The 24,237-nt window shown below is 42.6% G+C and overlaps 1 long non-coding RNA gene across 1 annotated transcript; it reads right to left on the reverse strand.

The window, feature by feature from the left end:
• Nucleotides 1-12,036: 12,036 nt before the first annotated feature.
• On the reverse strand, nt 12,037-13,156 carry LOC116191987. The gene is made up of 2 exons (XR_004153990.1): nt 12,485-13,156; nt 12,037-12,394 (listed from the first exon to the last, which is right to left on the reverse strand). It is a non-coding gene; the product is annotated as an uncharacterized LOC116191987 (long non-coding RNA).
• Between the last annotated feature and the right edge of the window lie 11,081 nt (nt 13,157-24,237).

Raw genomic sequence — 24,237 nt, forward strand, 5'->3', positions numbered from 1 at the left:
AAGAACCTGAACAACAGGATCATCGATGAGCTTTGTGAGCGATTCAAAATACACCACCGCAATTCCACACCATACCGTCCCCAAATGAACGGTGCGGTGGAGGCTGCGAACAAAAACATCAAGAGGATCATCGAGAAAATGACGGTGACCTATAAGGATTGGCACGAGATGCTCCCTTTTGCGCTCTTGGCATATCGAACGTCCATCCGCACTTCAACCGGGGCAACTCCGTACTCCCTAGTCTACGGCATGGAAGCAATCCTCCCAATCGAAGTGGAGATTCCCTCCATGAGGGTCCTCGCCGAGTCCAAGCTCGAAGAAGCAGAATGGGCGAAGCAGAGCTACGAACAGCTCAATCTCATTGACGAGAAACGACTAACAGCACTCTGCCACGGTCAATGCTACCAACAAAGAATGGCTCGAGCGTTCAATGCAAGGGTTCGCCACCGCGAATTCCGCCCCGGTGATCTCGTCCTACGAAAGGTCTTGCACATCACACCTGACTCTCGGGGCAAGTTTGCATACAAGTATGATGGACCTTTCGTCGTCAGGGAAGTCTTCTCCGGAGGGGCAATTATCCTAAGCGATATGGACGGGACCGAAAACGCACTCCCGGTCAATGCCGATGCCCTTAAGAAGTACTACCCTTAATGGCCTCTTTGTCATCCGGCGGTTTCTTTGTGTTCTCGGAGGTTTCAGGCTACCGTCCAGGCCCTTATCTTCCTCTGTCTTCCTTTGGGCTCTGTGCCATTTCACCTCACCACATTTTCTATTTATCACGCACGTGTCCTGTCCATTCAATTCTTCTCATCTAAGGATACTTCAGAGAGAAAAATAATAATTTTCCCGCTAGGTCGAAAACCTCCTTGAGGCGGCCTAGGCAAAAGTTAGGGAACGAGGGGCACGACTTAAAATCCCGCAAAGGGGAGTCGTGGCAAAAGGAGAGCGCAAATCAATTTCTCGCTTGGCCGAAAACCCGCAAAGGGCGGTCTAGGCAAAAGTTAGAGGAACCGAGAAGTGCGATCAGACCCGGACATGGGCGATCGTAGCAAAAGGTGAGCACTCATGTGAGAAAAGTCAAATAAAATACCCCGCTAGTTCGTTACTCATCTTACGGCCTAGGCAAAAATTAGGGGCAATTGTCGGCTTGACCACGAAAGAACAGCGGCACTTCGCGTGAAGCTACAGCTAGTAGTGGTTCGGCAGTCCTCGACGCAAGCAAACTCTCTTCGACTCTCCAAGCTCGAGACATGCCTCGAAATGGGGTCGAATCGTCGTATCCTTAATTTGGAGGATCCTAAAGATCCCTCCCTTTACCTTTACTCAAAACTCTGCGGGCCATGCCCCTCCTTGTAAAAAAGCCTTTCTTTTAGTCAAGTACATGTCACATTCGGGGACACGGCCGCCCCTCAAATGGCCACTGTGTCCAAATCCCCGAAGCATCACTACATAGATTTCCTTTGCACATCGTAATTCCAGCGGTATTGCGTGACTGACAACGACCGTTAGCCGCTATTCCTTGTGTGCAGGTGTGAGCATTCGGATCCTGAAAGGTGTCTCTTCCTGACGGACTCATGTCTGCCTTATGCGACAAGACGAAATCCCAATCCGAGCGGATGACCCTCAAGGAGACACACAACGCCCAATCCTGCGACAAGCGACGAACAACGCTTGCCACGGCACCGTCATAAGCACAATATGAGCTCGAATCCAACGGATCATGGCCTTCGCCCTCCGGCGCCCTGCGTCGTCCCCCAACATTAGTCATTGCTTCTACATTCCATCTTTACCGCTTTTCGGACTCCGCGTCCAGGACTACGTGTCCATCTTTACTGCTTTTCGGACTCCGCGTCCAGGACTCCGTGTCCATCTTTACTGCCTTCCGGACTCCGCGTCCAGGACTCCGTGTCCATCTTTACTGCTTTTCGGACTCCGCGTCCAGGACTCCGTGTCCATTTTTACTGCTTTTCGGACTCCGTGTCCATCTTTACTGCTTTTCGGACTCCGTGTCCATCTTTACTGCTTTTCGGACTCCGTGTCCATCTTTATTGCCTTCCGGACTCCGCGTCCAGGACTCCGTGTCCATCTTTACTGCTTTTCGGACTCCGAGTCCAGGACTCCGTGTCCATCTTTACTGCTTTTTCGGACTCCGCGTCCAGGACTCCGTGTCCATTTTTACTGCTTTTCGGACTCCGTGTCCATTTTTACTGCTTTTCGGACTCCGTGTCCATTTTTACTGCTTTTCGGACTCCGCGTCCAGGACTCCGTGTCCATTTTTACTGCTTTTCGGACTCCGCGTCCAGGACTCCGTGTCCATTTTTACTGCTTTTCGGACTCCGCGTCCATCTTTACTGCTTTTCGGACTCCGCGTCCAGGACTCCGTGTCCATCTTTACTGCTTTTCGGACTCCGCGACCATCTTTACTGCTTTTCGGACTCCGCGTCCAGGACTCCGTGTCCATCTTTACTGCTTTCGGACTCCGCGTCCAGGACTCCGTGTCCATCTTTATTGCTTTTCGGACTCCGTGTCCATCTTTACTGCTTTTCGGACTCCGCGTCCAGGACTCCGTGTCCATCTTTACTGCTTTTCGGACTCCGCGTCCAGGACTTCGTGTCCATCTTTACTGCTTTTCGGACTCCGCGTCCATCTTTACGGCTTTTCGGACTCCGCGTCCAGGATTCCGTGTCCATCTTTACTGCTTTTCGGACTTCGCGTCCAGGACTCCGTGTCCATCTTTACTACTTTTCGGACTCCGCGTCCAGGACTCCGCGTCCATCTTTACTGCTTTTCGGACTCCGCGTCCATCTTTACTGCTTTTCGGACTCCAAGTCCAGGACTCCGTGTCCATCTTTACTGCTTTTCGGACTCCGCGTCCAGGACTTCGTGTCCATCTTTACTGCTTTTCGGACTCCGCGTCCATCTTTACGGCTTTTCGGACTCCGCGTCTAGGACTCCGTGTCCATCTTTACTGCTTTTCGGACTCCGCGTCCAGGACTCCGTGTCCATCTTTACTACTTTTCGGACTCCGCGTCCATCTTTACTGCTTTTCGGACTCCGCGTCCATCTTTACTGCTTTTCGGACTCCAAGTCCAGGACTCCGTGTCCATCTTTACTGCTTTTCGGACTCCGCGTCCAGGACTTCGTGTCCATCTTTACTGCTTTTCGGACTCCGCGTCCATCTTTACGGCTTTTCGGACTCCGCGTCCAGGACTCCGTGTCCATCTTTACTGCTTTTCGGACTCCGCGTTCAGGACTCCGTGTCCATCTTTACTACTTTTCGGACTCCGCGTCCCGGACTCCGCGTCCATCTTTACTGCTTTTCGGACTCCACGTCCAGGACTCCGTGTCCATCTTTACTGCTTTTCGGACTCTGCGTCCAGGACTTCGTGTCCACCTTTACTGCTTTTTAAAATTCTTGTTCACTTTTACTGCTTTCCGGACTTCGTGTAAACCTTTATCGCTTTTAGGACTTCGTGTTCACATTTATTGCTTTACGAACTTTAGCCCTGCATTTGCTTGCCATGACTCCTTTGTCTTTTTCCTCCCACAAACAAGTCCGTTGCGTCTGAATGGCCAGGTGGTCGTCTAGACCGAACGGGTGCTTCTCATTATCTTTGGCTGCACCCTCTATCCGAGCACGCAACCAAAGAGGGGCAAGCTGTCAGCACCCAATTTTGGTCCACCGGCTTCAGAGGGGCAGAATCGTCGTTTTTTTGCCGCCCGTGAGGGAAGTATTTTCGATTAATTACCCGAGTATTCACGACTTTTCGGAGATAGCACATTTTCCTAATCTAGCACCAATTTTATGATTTTTCAAAAATAATACTACTTTGGGACGTTTTCAAATTTCGCGTGCATCGACGTCAATTTTCAAAATTCGGGACAAAATTCGAGATTGAAAATAATTTTATCGCGTAATATCGATCATCAAATTTTTCGAAGCGTGATGGCGGTCTCGAATTATTTTTCCGACGTCCGATCAAGAAGACGAGATTTTTAAATTTATACGCGCGTCGATTTTGAAATTCGAAAAAAAAAAAAAAGTCAGCAACGGTCAGAAGTCACTGACTTCTGACCGCTGCTCCTCTTTCATCATTTATTTTCCTGTTCTTCTTCTTCCTCTTTTCTTCTTTTCTTTCTCTTTTCTTTCCTTCTTCTTCTCCCTTCTGGCAGGGACGGACCCGAGCCTCCCGCGCCGCTGCACCCGAGCCTGCCACACGCCAACTCCTCTGCACACGCCAACGTCTTCCTCTTCACACGCGAATGGATTTCGTGCACGCGATTTCTCTCTCTCTCTCTCTCTCTCGATTCCGGAACAAAACCGGAAGCTCACACGAAAAATGGGGGGGGACAGACGAAAAAATCCCGGAAGCTCATCGATTCTCTCGGAAAAATTCCTACAGCCCACGCTCTCCCTCAGCTCCCGGATTCGAACCCCCTCAGCTCACGAACTCTCTCTAAAATCCCGGCCCGACTTTCCGCCGAGATCCACAGCTCGACCTCACGCCGAGACCCGCAGCTCGCCCACGGCCGAAAAAAAAAAAAACCTCCAGCTCCCTCGCCGAACCCGCAGCTCGAGTCTGCCTCGCCCACGGCTCGGCCGCCGAACCGCCTCCTCTCTCCCTCTGAGTTTCCGTGTTCTGCTAACCGGGTCGGTTTCTCTTTTTCGGGTTGAACAGGCACGCCATCCAGCAGCTCGGCCAACGCACGCCAGCCCAGCCCAGCCATCGCGGTCCGGTCCGGCCCACTAACCGCGGTCCAGTCAGGCCCAGTCTGCCCTCATCGGCCCAGTTCAGCAGCCAAAGGCCCAGTTCGGCCCGATACCCCAGTTTGGCCAAATCCGGCCCAATCCGGCCCCTCTAGCAGCCCAACCCGTCCGGCGTTTTTAAATTTTTTAAATTTTTTTATTTTACAGATTCACCCCCAATCTCCCGAACTAGGTAAATCCCCAACTTAGTGGCATGTTTAGGACTCCGCTTCTGAATATTAATGTTTACTTGGATGAATATGATGCGAAATGAATGTTATTGGGCTGTGCGGGTGATCGGATTTGTCTCAAGCTCGATTTTACAAACTTTTCGTTTTGTCTCATTTCAGTACAGAGGACGCAATTTTTATTTTTCATCTGCCCTGAATTTTAAAATTGTTTCCAGTCAAGTCCCGATTATTTTAATATCTTCAGATCAGTCCTGAACTTTTCGGAATTTTTAAATCAGTCCCTAAACTTTTTGCAATTTTCAAATCAGTCACTGAATTTTTCGGAATTTTCACATTAGTCCCCGAACTTTTTGAATTTTCACATCAGTCCCTGAGCTTTTCGGAATTTGCAAATCAGTCCCTTAACTTTTCGGAATTTTCAAATCAGTCCTGAACATTTTCCAAAGACATCCAGCCCTTTCCTACTTGGATCACCAACCGACAGCGTGTGTGCCATGTTTAAATATTTTATTCTTGTAATTATATGTATACGGCATGATAACGTGTGTGCTTTGCATGATTTTCCGCTTTCCATGAATCGGTGCCGTTTTATCGATTTCGTTGTTATCGTGTTTGCGTGCATGTTTGTATGTGTTTATCATGATCATGGCGGCATCGGTTATGTATATTTGTATGTTGGCCGTGCTTGATGTGGTAATATGCTATTGATCCGTGCTTAAAATGCTTCATTATCGTTTAAATCGAAACCTCACATGAATCGGATTAATCATGCAAACTCGACCTAAAATTAATTTTTAAGTCCTAAGGTGATCGGGAATTAGGATTCGCATCGGACGGTTCATCAATGATCGGCTCGACGGTCCGAAACCCAAACATTTAGAGCATTTGGCAAAACATTAATTAATTTAATCAATAATTTCACTAACGGGGTAATTGGACGTTCACACGATTAATTAATTCACTTGGCCCTAATAATTTTGTACGAATTGGTAATAAACCGGTAACACGCGTCGATAGGTTGCAAACATGCGTTGGTGCCCTTCTCAAAACTTGCAAATTTTATAAAACTCGAGACACGTAGTTCGATGTGACATGGATGTCTAGGAAGGACTTGCGCGTCTTGACTCGAGGCCTCACCTGATTTCAGGAAACTCAGGTCGGGACGTGGAAGTTCTTCTTAGATCACTTCCGGAAAAATTAACCTATCTTTTGGTTTTCCGGGGTTCTTGACAACCCTGGAAGGTTCAGGGGATCGGTTAGCGCCGGTCACAGGCCGAGGCGGCCCGTACCGCGTAATCTCTTTTCCGAAAATAATTTCCACATCAAGGGCAAAATCGTCTATTTGCAACCTAGCGACACCCCTAGGATTAGAATAATAAAAACGCTACGGTATCAGGGTAGGGATGGGCTACCTGTTTAGGCGCAGCTTCATCTGCATAGCCCGCTCTATCCGATCGATGAGTTTTTGTTATTTTAGCATAGTCTCGGGTAGTTAATTCGGGTGGATTGGCTCAAAATACAAACACCGGACTAATTATATACTTGGTTAAGACAAAAACGGGCAATAGCGGGATAGGCGTTAGGTTCTAGGACTTACGAGCAGAATCCATATTCGGTAATAACTTGTAACAACCATAGTGTCACAACATAGAACAATTCTAAAAGCAACCCACAAACATAAGATTTGACAACAGACGTCACGTACGTCAAGTCCTCGAAAATAATCCCAAGTGCGAAATACCTTCCCGAGGCAATCCTAGATCGATTTCACACCTTGTACCCACTTTGTCTGTTTAGGGTAGGATTTGCATGCCAAGATACCCCGGTTAATAATTGGTTAATTCACGTAAATTCGGCAATAATAAAACCCAATTGTTTGCTTATTTATGCCCGTTTTGTTACATTATTGCACTTGTTTTGTTATGCGGATCGAGCCCGATCCCTTAGGATACGATTCATAGGGGGTCCAACGCCCCAACCGTAGATCACAGGGTCTAACCCCCTAACACTGAGCGCGCATCTTAATTTCAATTCCAGTCTTTCAAACCACACGGTGAGCACGAGTGGAATAATAATCGAACGCGATTCGACCGGGATTCAGTTGTTATAATTTGTATTTTATTTATTTGAGAGGACAATATAAGGATTTATGTTGTACATTTATTCATGTAAGAATCCTGGTCGGAGAGTGGACGGTTGGAGTGTTTCTTCGAATTTACGGTGTCAAAACGCGTAAGATGAGCGGAACTTAATTAAGCGGTAATTAAATAAAAAATGGCAAGCCTAGACAAGCTAGAGTACCGATAGGGCATGCGAGATATAGGCTCGCATGTAACAGAACCCCCGAATTCGGAATCTCAGGTTTCGCAGACCATATGCCTTAGCAATTAGGTGTACCCCGTACCCCTAGACCCGGGTAATTTGTCGGCCCTCGACCTTCGGGTCGTAAAATGGCAAGTGGCGACTCCTTCTCATGTGCGTCCGTCGTGCGTCCCCGGGAAGGTGGACACTCCCAAGTCGCGTTGCATAGGCGCGCGCACGCGTGCCCCGACGAGATGAAATTCGGGTGCGCACACAGCCGAGAGTCTTCTAATACCCGGGAGTTGGAGGAGGAAGTCGGAGAAGAAGAGAGCAGTAGAGATTGATGTTGATGATGTAGAGGAGCTGATGGTCAAGCTCAGGGTCGAGAGGTGATGGGAGATGTCTCTGTTTTCTGGTGTCCAGAGAGGAAGAGATAGAGAGAGAACGAGAGAGAGGTTGGTGATTGTGATCTGGTCTCATTCGGTTCAGAGCAGGGAATAGGCAAGGTTGTCTGTTGACTGATGTAGCAGGATGGCGTCCAGAGAGAGAGTGAGGGTTGCTTTGCTGTAACCGAAGAAGAGCCGCAGGGGAAGGGAAGCAACTCCCGCAGTTGCAGAGCTGGGGCAGGCCAGAAAAAAATGAAGTTGATGGAGGTGACGGGACGGCACGTTTGCGTGAAGATGATGGAGAGGCAGATGATGGGCATGACAGCTCGGTACTGGGACAGAGTTGCAGGGAGGAGCTGGTTGGACTCAGGGAAGCAAGCCAGCAACCTGTGCAAAAAGCAGAGAAGAGAACCGAAGAGAAAGGAAAAAGAAACGAAGAAAAAAATGGTCGACTAGTCCCGGAAGAAAAAGAAAAGAAAAGGAAGGAAGGAAGGAAGGAAGGAAAGTGGAACAGGTTTTGAAGGGAAAAGGATATTGGGGAGGGGGGAGGGCCCGCCAATTGCCTTAACCGCCTTTACGTGAAGGATAACGGTCACGTGTAGAAAAGTTAACGGCCACATCAGCATTTGACGGTTTTGTTTGGACGGAAGGACACGGCATGCTAGATTAAGAATAATTTTGAAACTTCGTGTTTTCTTAGAAAATTTTTAAAGTTCGTGCTATACTAGGGAATGTTTAAATAGTACGTGCTTTTTTTGGTTATTTACCCAAATAATATTATCGAGAAAAAATAAGGAACAGGAGGAAGTGCAGAGAGTTGTGTCAGGTAATTTCTATGTTTAGATCTGTCGTTCTCTCATCCTTACAGAAATTGGTGAGCTTCTGTCTGGGCAATTCGCTTCTAGAGTGCCTATCCTTGGAAGAGATAATCACTTACAACTGCCCCCGAATGGGCGTGTCCAGGGATCCAGTTTAAGTGGATGATGACAGGAGCATAGAATCGCATGGCGAAAGTGATATAAATCAGCAGTCTGGTTATTTCCTTTCCCAGTAGAAAGGGAAGGTTTATTTGATGTAAACTTTCCACAGGTATATATGGAAGAAGTAAACTGTTAGAATGAAGGATGCACGAAAGATAAGGATACGTGTTGCTACTCCTAGTGAGATCATTCTTCTTTTCGCAGGAAAACCACCAAACCGGCGACAAAAGATGGGAACTCTGGTAATTTACCTTAAAAGTTATTGTCTTCGACTGATGACATATTTCAGGGGCCTTGACATCAGACGGACATAAAAATGTAGGTGTTTCCAAATTGTCGTTTCATTTAATGAAAGCCTAAACTGAAGGCTTGTTCCAATTAGTAGTTCGAGATTTATATCTGCATATATCAAACTGGTGTGTTGACTCGTTTTTACTTCTTGGATCACTGAGAAGCTTGTTCTTCGTCAGTGCAGAGGATCTTCCGACAAGCTCATTGCCAATTATTGATTCATATTATCCGTTGCAGAGGATTCTCCAACAAACTCTTTAGCTGGCAAAATTGTCTTCTCGTTCTCATAGTAAAGTTAATCCAACAAACTTTTGGATGCCGGGACCAGTTTTGGGAATGGTTGAAGAGACCTTTTAGGAGCACTTGCAATCAATCTCACCCGCGCTAGCTACTTATTATCACATAAATGAGCATACTATTATGAGATATGGAATATATTTCCGGGATTTTTCCCGAGATTTGTTCCATCAATATCTCTTCCTATACTTTAGGATACTGGATGTTTCTTTGTATAGTTGATGTAATATTGGCTAGTCAGTTGGCATAATTCCCTTTTAGCATACTTAGTATTTAGACTAATGTAATCGGTCCTATATATATGTTTACGTTCTATACATAAATGAAGTTATGATCTTCCATTCAATCAATTCTCATCTTTGCACACATACGAATATTGCATAAAGATGTATTAACCCTATTGAAGATCACAAAATGCTGCTTGAGTTCTCATCTTGATTGCCTTTGTGTTCTACTATCAATGCATATGGAGAGTGTTGATCATATAACTCTTCATATGTCACTTGCTCATTTTGGCATAAAACCCTATACGAATATTGCATAAAGATGTATTAACCCTATTGAAGATCACAAAATGCTGCTTGAGTTCTCATCTTGATTGCCTTTGTGTTCTACTATCAATGCATATGGAGAGTGTTGATCGTATAACTCTTCATATGTCACTTGCTCATTTCTCTTTGTGTTGATAAAGACAGAGTACTCCGTTTGATCTTTGCTGTCTCAGTAGATTAGGTGGTGATCCACCAGTTCTTACTAAAATGTCGGACTGCATTTTTCAAACTGAAATGAATATGGCTACTAAAATTGCATTGACCATGAGGCACTCATAATCATCATGCAAAGCCAAAGTATGCCACGAGTTAAAGAGACATCCAACTCATTTATGAACAAGATTAGTGTGTGCAACAACCCAAAGAACATGCGAGCCAAAATCCCCGAGAACCACTCGGGATGTACTTTTTTTTACCCTTAAAAGCATGACTAGATATTTGATGATCGATTTGTCTGTGGGTTGATGCTTGATCCTTTAGTGGCCACTCCAATACTTGCTTAAATCAGCTTAAACTTCAAAGACGACCTTAAAATCGGTTATGTCTAAGAATTGAATTTCGGTCTTAATGAGCTTAAATCGAGCTAGAAACCGATATTAAAGTACAAATTGGACAAAGGGGGGGTTGTTGGGTCCCCATAACCCCACATGGCCGAGACATCAAAGAGGATAGGCACGGGTTTGCTTGAGCATCCTTGCTTGACTCGAGTTAGATTCGTGTTAGAATCGATGATTCCATTATATTCATGGTAGGTTTGGGCAGCAGGATCTGGTGTTCATGATGATTCTTGGATGTTGCTGGATGATATTTGATGATGTTCGACTGTGACTTTAGTAGATTATTGTGATTTAAGTCGTTTTTAGATTGCACCTTACACTAACCTAGTTAATCACTTGAATTTGGCATAAAAACGGGATTAATTGTGTCGTGTATTGAGCTTGAATCAACTGCAATAGCTCGTGTATTGACTTAACACGCAAAGTAAAGCGTGAAACGAGTTTGAGTGTGCTGAATCGAGCCTGGAAAGGGGCTGGCCAGCTCTGGACAGAACCGACTGACCTGAACACCCTTTGCACTCGGGCGAGTTGTTGGGTCGGGTCGTATCCATTCCCTTGTTGCCAAGCTATTCGAGGCACGGGAGAGCCCGCTGGGCTCAATTTTAAGGCCAATGAGCCAGTCCAAGCCTCCCTTTCCCTTTCGAAAATTAAAATCGACCCAACACATCTTGATCCGACTGTAAATCCGTTTTGCCATGATTTTTCAGTAATCAAAGCCCGATCCATATAGATTCTTTTCGTAATTGACGTTGAGTTTGATATGGAATTTCACACACGAGTACTAGTACCGGGATTTGAATTATTTTGGATTTGAATTGTACATGATAGCTCAGGCGGGATTTGTGAAAAGAAAAGATCAAATTATCTTATTTGGGCGGGATTCGAGGTAAAAGTGAGGAATTTTTACTTGACTTGATTTGAATTGTAACTCTCGTGAGAACCCTGGGTTTGGCAGATGATGAAATCTTAGAGCACACATTGTAATCAATTTAATTGAGCTAGCTAGCTATCTGGAATGGTTAGGAAAGTGGCTAGAAAGCATTGGATCAAATTGCATGAATAAGGACTTGGACTAATTAATTGGGCTAGATAGATATAAATGAGTTCAGGCCTATCTAAGATCCATCAATAGTAATTGGATAGTATTATCCCTTGGTCTATCTAAGACCTGGCCACACTCATTTATTAATCCACTTGGCACAAGTTGGGCCCATTTAGGGTCCATGTCTTGGCACTAAGCACTATAGGCCAATTAAGGTCCATTTTTCACACTTTTAGTCCACGTAACACATTTGACCCACATAGGGTCCATGGTAGCACCCACTTGCACCATGGGGCCTAGCTAAAGTCCATATTAGGTCATAAACAATGTTCATGGACAGGGTTTAGCACTGCTGAATCCTTCTTAAATCCAAACCATTTGAAAAGGTTTCGCCTTCAAACCCTTCCCAAACTCGTCAAGAATGTCGAGAAAAATTTTCAAGTCCTTCACACTAAGTTAACAACTTCCCACCACGAGCCCGTCTTTTACCCACTAATACATTTTCAACCAATATAAAAAGCTTAAATAGCAGTGACACTTACGATTGTCCATTTGGTTCAAACCAAATCAAACCAACAAAACTAAACTAATCTTTTTTGTCGAAAATGGAAATCGAAAATCGAATCGAAGTAACTTAAAATTGAACCAAGCCGAACCGCAAAAATTTTGGTTCGATTTCGGTTTGGAACTGGATAAACCAAAAAAAAAATCCCATTAATTCAAGGGTAAATTACATATTTGGTACAAAAAGTTTTTAAAAGGTAATACTTTGGTACAAAATATTTATTTTCAATATTTTAATAAAAAATTCAATCTACTGCAATCAAATGCATTCCGTCTATCCTCCTTGACACCGTTAGTTTTTGGTGACGTAGCGTGTCCCACGCCCACGTGCTCGCGTTCACAAGTTCATGCGCAGGGGAGCAGCAAAGCAATGGACATCTCGACCAAGGGCGGCTCGGGGTCGGCATCGGCTTCAGGAAGCGGAGCAGCAGCAGCAGCAGCGAGATCTGGGGCACGGGCTTCATCCTCGTCTTCTTCCCGGAGGAGCCTTAAGAAACGCCACAGGAATCAATAACTTATTGCACTAGAAAAGAAATACAAAACTCGACGCAGCCTTAATTTAAGTTGGATGCGTTACATTAACAACAGAACAAAGTGCGGATCACGAATCTAAGGTGTTGTGCTCTGTCTTTTGTAGCTTATCCTCGGGCTCCTCACTGTCATGGTGTCTGAGGGAACCATTCACTGCTTCAGCGCCCAGGTGAGAGAGGTGCTTGCTTGTGATCTGACGGCCCGCCCGTAACTTCGGTCCCCAGTGCCTCTCTGGATTCGGAAGGAACACTACCACCTTCGTGGCCCTCAAGGATGCAACCGCACTGGCAAAATTAGCCTGTAAAAACTCCTCCTTCGCTCAGTAAGCTCTTGCCCTGTTTCCCTTCTTCCCCCTCTTCCCCTTCTCGGTCGCCCTCCGCCGCCGCGCGATCGAGCAATGGGTACAGTGAGCTAAGGACCGATCACCGAAATTCCTGTGAGCTAGCTCGGATCTGCCGAAGTTGTGAGGCATAGCAGAGACATGAAGTGCGACTCGGACTCGATGGAGACGATGAGCGAGCTGTTGACGAGAGAGGGCCGCCGGGCAGTCGTCACCGGTGGTGGCAGACGGGAGGGCTGTCGCCGCTGCCCCCTTGCTCATCCCCTTTTCGTCTTCCCCCTTCTTCTTCCCCTGCCCGATTTAGGGCTTTCCCCTGTTTCTTCCCTTTCTATTTTCTTCTTTCTATTCTTATTTTTTCAGTTAAAGATCAGAGATAAGAGAGATGAGAGAGATATTGGGGGGGGGGGGGGGGGGGGGGGGGGGGGCTGAGAGAGGAGAGAAGGGAGAGAGACGTGTGAGAGAGAGGAGAAATGGGAGAGATCTGGAGGAGAGAGAGGGGAGAGAGGAAAGTGGGATTGTTGGATTTGATTCAGTAATTGCGGTCTAACATATATATTAATTAGTTATGTATTAAGATTATCTTTGTTATTGGCCCGATTAAGTGATTTCCTATATTTTAAAGTGTTGGGCCTTATCGATATCTCGGCATAGTATGGGGTCTAATGTTCAGAGACTATAAGGTAATTTTTAATTTGATGATGAATATAATTAAAAATTACAATAATCTCAAGTACTTAGAAATTATAATAACTTAAGGGTCTTGAGATTTTTAACCGAATTATATGTTAAATAGAAGCTCTTCTGAGGTCACATTACTCCACGTCATAACGTATTGACTTAGAAGACCAGATTATCCGTCTCTTGCTCACTTATGGCTTCCTCAATTAATCCAGGTACACTTCTAATTACTCAATTGGTTCGGCGACATGGACATTTGAGATCTTGGCATTTCAAGTATATTACTCCTCAATCGGGCTCAATATCCTTATATCTTCCTCGTAATTAACTATCGTCTTTGAGGGCATTCCGCAGAATCTAAGCCTCGAGGTCTCATGTTTATCTCATTTCCCTCATACCCCTATGCACTCTCCAGGCCCACCGAGAGGCACGCGCTATGCACAACAACAATAATGTTTAACCCGAATTTTCACAAATGACCGATAATATGTAAAAGAATGGTCCATGAGCTTGCCTTGTGGATGTCGTCGCTGGTGTAAGCTGCCACATTTTTTTTCCAATGAATGCTTGTACCGAAGGTTGTAGGCCTTCCTCAATAGATCACCACCAACAGCTTTTCAGGAGACGATACCCAAACAATCTGGACTGCTTTAGTGCTTTCTGTTATGTTATGTGTTACATAACATAGTTACATAATTAAATGGCGCCTTCACTTCTGGCCAAAGAAGAAAAAAAAAAAAGCACCCATCATTTTATCATCATTTCCATGATATTAATTCATGGTCAAATGTATACATAGTTGAATTTAACTATGAAACTACAAAATCGAATATTAATCAAGGGCGGCTGACAAATATATGAATTCGATGGCAGGATCACCATCCGTTCTATGAAACATGAAATTGAGGGTTAATACCTTAGCTAGGATTTTGAAAGAGCCAAATGTGCACAGTGGGAAGGGCAATGAAGTCGGAACCTCTCCTAAGTTGCACTATATCAAGAACCTCAAGCGATTAATATTGATTTGTTGAGTTAGAGCTAGGATGGAATTGAGCGGCTCTCGGGATGGAGATTTTAATAGGCTAGAGAAAGCTAGCGGAAAAGCTTGAGAGATTGGTTTGAGTTGAGGTGAAGAGAGACGGAGAGGGAGATGATGAAGGCCAAGAGAAACATGTATGTATATGGAGAAAACTTGTCAAGACAAATTGAGTCATTGTGGAATAGGTTCTGATTATTTTAAGACTATTTCATCGAATGTATATATCGAAAATCATATTTAATTTTCTCGATATTCTCCTTATATCGAACATAGAATTTAGAAAGATATGTATAAATAATGTACTTACAAAGTATTAATGATAACTTTTACATATATATATATATATATAATAGATGTATTTACATATGGGCCTATTTATTTTAATTGGGCTAGGCCAATTAGCCCATTTTACTCTATTCCTTTCTTCCCGACAAGCTTCCACCGCCTCTTTCTTCCTAATAAACTTCCACCGCCGCACTTTTGTGTTGCCTTAATCGAGCTCAAAAATAGAGAGAGAGAGAGAGAGAGCAGAGAGAGAGAATAATTAGGGAGGGAGAGCTAGAGAGATAGGAAATCGTTTCACAAGGAAGAGCTTAACCCTACACTCTGTTCGGGTATTGACTGATTTCGGGTATGTGTTATGAAATTTCCTTTTTATCCATTGGTCAGTGTATGCAAACGGGAACAGAGGGAATAGCGAGGGAGAGAGTGCGAAGAGATGGACTTCAGCTGCAACTCTTGGAAGAATCTACGAAGAGGGAAGCAACGAATGAAGTAGGCCGGAAGCTAAGAAATAGGAAAGGCCATTTCAGATGTGATGTTCAGCTTGTCTTAGATAATTGTCACTTTTTTGGCTATTTATATCACTGAAATCATTGTCTTGGTCTCGTGTTTGTTGTTGGTTAATTACCAACTGAAATTCCCTTTTCTTGTTTGAGGATAGTCGATTTGAAGTTTATTTTTCTGTTAAATTGTACTTGAGTGAACCAAAGAGCTTTAAAATGCCTTTCAATCGACATCTAGGAGTTCAGCTAGGTGTTCTTGAATGTATATATACGTGTGTATGTGTGTGTATTGTTCTCTGAGCGCTTTATAAACTTGCGTGTCATTTCTTGTGAAGGACTAGATAGTATACGAGTTTATTAAAGCACTACGTTGAAGGAATTAAAGGTTTTCGAGTGTTGATTAATTAAGCATGGAAAACTGATTTTATATTTGGGTTTACTAACGGTCTTTTTCCTTGTTAATCAAGTTGCTTTATTTTGGTGATGAAATGTTGAACTTCCTGCATTTGTTGGATTGAAGTGATTGGCAATAGAAATATGTTTCAATGGGGGAGTTTGAGTATTATTGGTGTTAGATTATGACCTTTCCAGAATTTGGACATAAATTGCTCATTACCAATTGGCTAGAATTTCTACATCTTGTTTGAGTGGGGCATTACTAATTTGGAAGGAAAAATTTGAGAGATACTTATAAGTTATGTTACTCTTTCTTAGGTTATCTAACTTCATGCTTGTGATGGATAGGGACCAGAGAGACTGAGAATGTGCATCTCGAGTCTCGACTCAGTGTTTCATTTTTGGGTGCTCTGTGAGTGCTCAACTCCATAGTAGAATGAGGTTATATTCGGGCTAAATATATTGAAGTTCATTTTAGTCAACATTAATGGAATTAAAAGACTAGATGGATCTTGATGTTTATTTGTTAAGATGAAGGTAAGTCAATTCGATCGATGGCTGCGTGATTGTTGATTCAGCAAGATGTAAAAAATAGACTCTTGACGTTGAACCTGGGATACTGAAGAATGTTAGACCGATGATCCGACGAAATATAAATAAGAATGCTAGAATGTTGATCTGGTGGGATATAAAATGAACGCTAGACTCCTGCCGTTGAAGAATAATGGGCGGCCCCAAATTATGGTAAATAATATGAGGAGTTATGAATCAGATGTGCAGGGTCACAGTACCATCATAAATCTGTCGTGAGGGAATGTGACCACTATGGTTGTCAATTTTTTGTTTTAAAATTTCGCATGAGTTTACTGATGTTGAATTTGATATTGGTACTAAGATTTGATGTTGGTAAGTTATGGTTGTTATTTAAATGTTTTGGTAATGAATTGATTATACAAATTGGTATAAGTTATTATTGTTAATTATTGATAAATAATAAATAAATAAATTTGATACTTCATTTTCTTATGGAATTTAGTACTCACTGAGATGCGCGTCGCCCTCTGTATATATTTTTCTTTTACATGTGAGTTAGAAGCTAGCGCAGATCGTTTAGACAATGAATTTATGGCTCGAGTTGATAGACAAGCTCAAGAGGAAGACCCATCACTAGAGTTGAGATATTTTATATTTTAGGAATTTCTTTTAAATTTGCCTAGTATTCTATTTTTCGCAACTAAGGGATTTACCTTGCTATAGGTTCTTTTGTTATATTTAGGGCTGGAAGACTATGTTTTGGGCACTATATTTTGAAGAATATAAGTTTTGAAGGTTTTGTCTCTATTATCAATTTCGTCTTTGTGTGGCCGCTGCTAGAGCGAGACGGACTCTCTCGATTCGATGGTAGGCAATGCTAGTAAGACAACCAATGGTCCTTCTGATGGTGATCAGAAGACAAATGCCTCTTGATCTAGTGTAGATCAAGAGGGAGCGTTGGCAATTTTGGAGCAAAGGCTGGATATCAAATTCCAGCATTTGGAACTACGCTTTGAAGAGACTGCAGATCATCTCGATGCTCTAAACGTGAATGTAAATAGGAATATGAATGGCTAAGGGCAACGCCTTGAGGAATGGAGAGTTCGTGGTCAGCCTTGAGTTGGCTTGGTCCAACACGTGAGCATATGTAACAGGCTTACATCGAAGATTCGAAAGAAGAATTTCTAGATGAAGTAGAAGAACCAGTAAGATACGTGAGTGAAAGGCCTGATTACGAAGATTGGGACTCCCGTGAATTTCAATTGAAGGTAGATATTCCTTATTTTAATGTTAGCCTAAATATTGAAGAATTTTTGGACTGGATTGCGGATATAGATCGATTTTTCGAGAATATGGAGATACTAAAGCTAGGCAAGTGAAGCTCATCGCTTGTTGATTGAAGGGTGAAGCATTTGCATGGTGGGAAAGGTTGCAGTCTTGGTAATTTCAGGAAGGAAAAGCACCGTTCAGAACTCGGTATAGGATGAAGCAATTGTTGTGGAGGGATTTTCTTCCTCATGATTATGCAAATTTTATATCAGCAGTATCAACAGTGCAATAAGATTTGAAGTAACTACATGACTACACTGCTGAATTTATGAAGTCAATAGAGAGGAATGACTTAAGGGAGACAGAAGGTCAACAGGTTGCTCGAAATATGGGAGGCTTGAGGTTCGCTACTAGAGAAAATAGGCGTGTAGGTGGTGCGGACACTGTCTGAGGCGAGAAATATAGCATTGAAAGCTGAGATGATGCTACAGGAGAAGAACAAATCCAAGTATCCTCGTAGGAATTATGTCGGGGAAGGCTCTCATGCCCCTAATGACAAGGGCAAGTTCCCTAATGATGCCCCTTTGCGTAATGATAAAAATAACGTAGACAAGAAACTGAAGGCAGTTGACCGCAGGGAAGAAGAGAAACTGCAAATCCCTATGCCAAACTAGCTCCTTAGAAGTGCTTTAAGGAGGTATGTTTTACAAGGTAATCTATCCACATTACTAGCAATTTTCATTTAAATTGCTTGGGCCCACTACATTAACATGTTTGGTTGTACCATATTACTGATAGGGGTATTTACCTAAAATAGCACATGGTTTGCCCGTTTTGTCAAATTTATCATATGCTTTGTTTTGTCAAATCTATCCCATGGTTTACTTTTTGCATCAAATCTATCCCGGCGTTATCTTTTCCGTCGATATCTAACGGCCGTGCTGACGCGGCGCCTACGTGGCAAGTGTGGCCCACTATCTCTCCACGTGCCACGTCAACACTGCCGTTAGATGTCAACGGAAAAGATAACGCCGGGATAGATTTGATGCAAAAAGTAAACCATGGGATAAATTTGACAAAAAAAAGCATAGGATAGATTTGACAAAACGGACAAATCATGGGCCATTTTAGGTAAAAACCCCTTACCGATAATGTAAATTATCACATTCCTACCAAAGTGGCAATGGAGATTCCCACCGGTAGAGGTGTCTATGTGCATTACCATCTTAGTGGCAATCTCTAATTTTCTAAAGTCCAAAATTACCTATCTCATCATTATCTTTTTCTCCACACAACCCCACTTGCTGTTGTCACCTTCACTGTTACTGCCCCTGGCCGTCCATCAGCCATCGCCAGTACCATTAGTCCAGCCACCAGCAGCGCTGCGCCAGCCCTATGGCCACCAATCTCGCTACTATTCTTGACTGAAAAAACCCAAGAAGTAGTCTTCAGATCGAAGCACAGTGGCTTCAATCGAAGCCTCGAAGCTTCAAATTGAAGTAGCAAGGCTTCGATTAAAGCGTCTGCTTTGAATGGAAGAAGCAATGCTTCGATTGTAGCAGCTCTGGTTCGATTTGAAGCACCTGAGGTTTCGATCAAAGTGGTGCTCTTTGACTCGAAGTCTCTACATTGAAAAAAGAAAAAAGAAACATAAAAGGAAGGTGCAAGCAATGGTGGAGAGTAGTAAAAAATCTAGAGATATGTTGCTATTGGCAGTGGCGGAGGAAGTAGTTGCAGTGTGGCTAAGGATTTGACGAAGAAGAAGAAATGAAGAAGAAAGGGAAAATGGATGGTATTTTGAGAAGTCTATTTTATTTTTTATAAATATTATAAAATAAAAAATATATAAAATAATATTACCGATAATGTTAGTTAAAATACCAAATACGATGAAGTTGGATTACTGGTAATTTAATTAGTGTAATCTATCTCGAAGCAATGTTGATTACCAGTAATAGGATTGTCGGGAATCCGCCAAACCCAATGTAAGTGTTATCAACCTAATCATTAATCCAGTGATTGCCTCACCATAAGGCAATCAACATAGTGGAGAAAGATGAGGAGGATGAAGAGATTTATTGTGGCCCAATGGAGATGAAGAAGAGTACGAAGAGGAAACTGATAGTGATGACAGAATTATATAGTAAGGAGGATGATATTATCGCCGAAGCCAGATGACTATAGCCAGCGACATCAATTATTTCGAACTAGGTGCATTATCATTAGTCGACTATTTGATGTTATTATCGATAGTGGTAGCTAGAAAATATTATTGGCAAGGATGTTGTGAGCCACTTGGAACTTCAAACCAATAAGCATCTTTATCTGTGCACTATTGGTCGAATCAAGGCATCAGAGAAAATTTAGGTGACTAAGTATTGCAAGGTGCCTTTTTCCATTAGTAAATACCAGGAAGAGGTCTATTTCGATGTTGTCGATATGGATGCTTGTCAATTGTTATTTGGTAGACCTTGGCAGTTTGAGGTTGCAGCCCGACATGATGGAAGGGATAATACATATAGATTCAAGAGGGATGGTAGTAAATTCATTTTACTGCCCATGATAGAGGGTTCCACGGCCCATAGCTTCAAAAGTGGACGGTTGGACTTTCTCTACACACTCCCATTCAGCGCATGAAATGGAAGCAACTGTTAGGGAATCGAAAGAGGTGCATGTGCTTATTGTGAAACAGATGTTGGCTGTACAGGAGATTGGGAAGGACATGGAGTATCCTACTGGCGTGAAGGCTTTAGTAGATGAATTTATTGATGTAATGCCTGATGATATACTCGATGGCTTACCTCCCTTGAGAGGTATACAACACTATATTGATTCGATCATTGGTGCTAGTCTGCCAAATTTGCCTCATTACTGCATGAGCCCAAAGGAGAGAAAGATCTTGAAGGAGGAGTTAGAGGATTTGCTGCGCAAGGGGTATATCCTAGAAAGCATTCGCTCATATATTGTCCTAGCCTTGTTACCACCGAAGAAAGACGAGAATTGAAGGATGTGCATGGATAGTCAAGCCATTAATAAAATTATTGTGGGCTAACGATTTCTGATTTCTAGACTTAATGATATGCTCGATAGACTGCATGGTGCCAAGGTGTTTTCCAAGATTGATCTTTGTAGCGGGTACCATTAGATTCGGATCAGGCTAGAGATAAGTGGAAGATAGATTTTAAGACGAATGATGGCTTGTATGAGTTTCTTGTGATGCCATTCGAGCGTACCAACGGTCCTAGCGCTTTTATGCAGCTAATGAATCAAGTGTTGAAGATTTTCAATGGAAGGATTGTTCTGGTTTATTTTGATGATATCTTGATTTATCGTCGGTCAGAGGAGAAACGTATGTTGCATTTGCGAAAGGTACTAATGACTTTGCAGGAGAATAAGGTACATGTGAACTTGAAGAAGTGTAGCTTCACGATCGACAGGCTACTGTTCGTTGGAATGATATCTGAAGTTTGAAATATTCATGGCTTGGCAACGTTTTTCCGACGTTTTGTCAAGAATTCCAGCACCATTGTTGCACCCATTACAAAGTGTCTGAAGAAAGATAAATTTCACTAGAGCGATGAAGCCGGTGCGAGCTTTGCTATTTTGAAGAAAAAATTGTGTACTGCTAATGTTTTGGCACTACCTGATTTTGAGGCTTGATTTGAAGACGACTGTGATGCAAGTGGGGTCAGGATAGGCATTGTTCTTTCCTAAAAGAAGAAACATGTGGCTTATTTCAGCAAGAAGCTCCACGAGCCTCGACAAAAATAGACTACCTACAATAAGGAGTTTTATTCCGTGGTGTGTTCTTTGAAGCATTAGGAGTATTATCTAGTCGATAAGGAGTTTATTTTATGTTATGATCATGATGCCCTGAAATATTTGAATAGTTAGAAACGCATTAGTAGCAATATCGATGCTTGGTGGACTCAATTTCTGCAAAAGTTTCCTTTCCAACTAGTGCATAAGGTTGGAGTCAGAATAAGGTTGTTGATGCTTTGAGTAAGCATGTAGATTTATTAATCACAATGAGATAAGCAGGTTGTGGGATTTGATATTGCTCGAGAATTGTATGAGATTGATGATGATTTTCATGGAGTATGGGCAGAGTGATTGGTGAACCAATCAGTTGATGACTGTCATATATATGATGGTTTTCTTATCCGAGGAAATAAGCTCTGCATTTCTAAGTCCTCATAGCATGAGATGCTTATAAGAGACTTGCATGGAAGAGGCATCACCGATCACGTAGGCAGGGACAAAACTCTTGCTGCAGTTGAGGAGAGGTTCTGTTGGCCCCATTTGAGGAGGGTGGTGAGCAGATTTGTGCAGAGGTGTTCATTTGTCAGATTGCAAAAGGGCAGTCTCAGAATACAGGCTTTGTACATGCCTTTATCTATTCCTGAGCTTATATGGGAGGACTTGTCTATGGATTTTGTGTTCGAGTTACCCCGAACACAAAGAGGGATGGATTGTGTTTTTGTTGTGGTTAAAAGGTTTTCCAAGACGACGCACTTTATTCCCTGCTAGAAGACTTCTGATGCAAATGAAATAGCCAAAAAAAAATTTCAAGGAGGTTGTTCTTTTGCATTGTGTGCTTAAATCCATCCCTTCTAATTGAGACAACAAATTTCTTAGCCATTTCTGCTATGGGTGTGCACGAATACCCATTATAGTAGGGTCCGGGTAGCTCGTATTAAAAATGGGATCGAGTCCGAATATTAAAATAAGGAATCGGTGAAAACTGTTTCCAATTCCGGTTCTTGCATATAAGGTACCCACAACCAGAATTGAAATCGATAACGGAGCCGAATAATGATTTCCCCCATTATATATATATATATATATATAGTAATATTCAGATATTCCTATATTTAAAAAATATAGTCATTTCTTTCAAAAAAAAAATCTAAATCTACGTCGACATTCTGTTTTGCATGAAAACTAATTATGGATGAGACATTTTCTGTTTTATTTTATGGGACAAAAAAATTTACAAGTTCCAATAGGATACCCAGAACCTGTGGTATATTATAGATTATGGGTAGGTTCGGGTTCCGAGACTCAACTGGGTAAGGTCCGGTTTCAAAATCTTAGAACCTATCCTTTACAGGGTAGGGTCCGGGTATCATGAAGAAAAAAAAGGATACCCGGACCCGCATACCCCTAACTTCTGGAGGGTTTTGTGGAAACTGTTCGATTCATCTTTGAACTTTAGCAGCACTACACACCCGCGGATTGATGGTTAGACCGAGGTGGTGAACCGAACCCTTAGGAATCTAATTCGCAACATCTGTGGGGATCGATTGAAGCGGTGCTATTTTGCACTTGCTCAGGCTGCGTTTATTATACCGTGAAATCTCCATTCTCTGTGATGTATACCAAGCCACCATGACATGCAGTTAACTTGATCACATTGCTGAGAACTCTTGGACTTGGCGGATTTGGCTAATCAATGGCAGGATGTTTAGGTAGAAGTTGGAGGAGACCAATTTTAAATGCAAAGTAGCTGGGGATTAACATCGTAGGAGGCGGGTCTTTGAAGTGGGAGATCAAATGATGGTTTTCCTTCGAAAGGAGAGGTTTCCTGTTAGGACTTACAGCAAGCTGCAATCAAAGAAGTATGGTCTATATCAAATTCTAAAGAAGATCAATGATAATGCATTTGTTGTGGATTTGTCGGATACTAGGAAAATATCCAAGACGTTTAACGTGGTGGATATTTATGCTTTTCATTCTTCAGAGGAGCCGTTGTACCCTAATGTTCCATACAACACGAGGTCGAGTTTTTCTCAAGCGTAGGGGACTAACAAGGATCATTTAGCCAATGAATTTATGGACCGAGTTCATAGACAGAAGCTCAAGAGGAAGAACCGTCGCTAGAGTTGAGATATTTTCTATTTTTATCATTTTCTTTTAATTTTGCCTAGTTTGCTTTTTTTTGTTGTTGGCAACTAAGGGATTTTCCTTGCTATAGACTCTTTTGCTATATTTGGGGTTAAAAGACTATGTTTTGAAGAATAACATTTCAGAGGTTTTCTCTCTATTGTCAATTTCGTCTTTGCTTGATTGCTGCGTCGGAAACTAGACTAGCTGGATCGAAGTACTTTTCTTGGACGTCAAGGATTAGCATGGAAGACTTGTAGCTAGACTTGCATACATATCATCGGTATCAAGCTATGTATAGAATGCTTACGAGTAGTTACGACCTGTAAAATTTTGTTTAGCTGTTCTTGGTAGTTGTGGAAAACACGCTAGATAATCCTTTGCAGATGTTAAAATTTGCTTTTGATATAAATATGAAGTGGTTGGCTGGGATCAAGGTTGTCAGAATCGCAATTCTAACTAAAATCGGTCGAGAGTCGTAAAATCGTGAATCATACAATCGAATCGTGAATCTTAAGATTCTACTTGTAATTAAAAAAATAGCATATATATGGAAACCAAATCACAGTTCATAACTCAAAGTCTTGAAATAGAAATAAAAAACTAACAACATAATATAGAATAAACAAACAGATCAAATGTTATCCAAATCTTCATTGCCAATACCAACATCATCAACGCACGACAGAGCAGCAACATAGAGTTCAAAGTAGATAGCAGCACATAACAGTGCTCTAAAGACGATGATTACAATCGGGAATTTCAACCAATGGAGGACGATTACAATCGGCAATTTGAGCAAGGAATGAAGGCAATTTCAACAGGAGAAGACAAGATTTGAGCAATGAGAAAAGTTAGAGCTAAATTCTTTC

The sequence above is a fragment of the Punica granatum genome, unplaced genomic scaffold, assembly GCF_007655135.1.
Source record: "Punica granatum isolate Tunisia-2019 unplaced genomic scaffold, ASM765513v2 Contig00644, whole genome shotgun sequence".
Taxonomy (NCBI): domain Eukaryota; kingdom Viridiplantae; phylum Streptophyta; class Magnoliopsida; order Myrtales; family Lythraceae; genus Punica; species Punica granatum.